We start from the raw sequence: 524 nt of genomic DNA, 5'->3' as shown, positions 1-524 counted from the left end.
TGGCAAAGCTCATAAGGAGAAGGTGGCAGTCGACCTGCACCTCGTCGTCCTTGCGGGTCGGCGCCGGAGCGCACGTTGTATTTGTGCCGAAGCTCCCAAGGAGAAGGTGGTAGTCGACCTGCACCTCGTCGTCCTTGCGCGTCGGCGATGGAGCGCACGTTGTATTTGTGGCGAAGCTCCCAAGGAGAAGGCGGCAGTCGACCTGCACCTCGTTGTCCTTGCGGGTCGGCGATGGAGCGCACGTACTTAGGCGAGTACTGGACTGCAGCTAAGCCCCCGAGTGGGAGGGTCGCTCACCACTCGGTAGGATTTTCAAATACTTAGGCGAGTACTGGGCTGCAACTAAGCCCCCGAGTGGGAGGGTCGCTCTCCACTCGGTAGGATTTTCAAATACTTAAGGGAGTACTGGACTGCAGCTAAGCCCCTGAGTGGGAGGGTCGCTTTCCACTCGGTAGGATTTTCAAATACTTAGGCGAGTACTGGACTGCAGCTAAGCCCCTGAGTGGGAGGGTCGCTCTCCACTC

Source organism: Triticum dicoccoides, chromosome 5A (genome assembly GCF_002162155.2).
Source record: "Triticum dicoccoides isolate Atlit2015 ecotype Zavitan chromosome 5A, WEW_v2.0, whole genome shotgun sequence".
NCBI lineage: Eukaryota > Viridiplantae > Streptophyta > Magnoliopsida > Poales > Poaceae > Triticum > Triticum dicoccoides.
The sequence above is the reverse complement of the archived record's forward strand: the minus strand, read 5'-3'. Positions refer to the sequence as shown.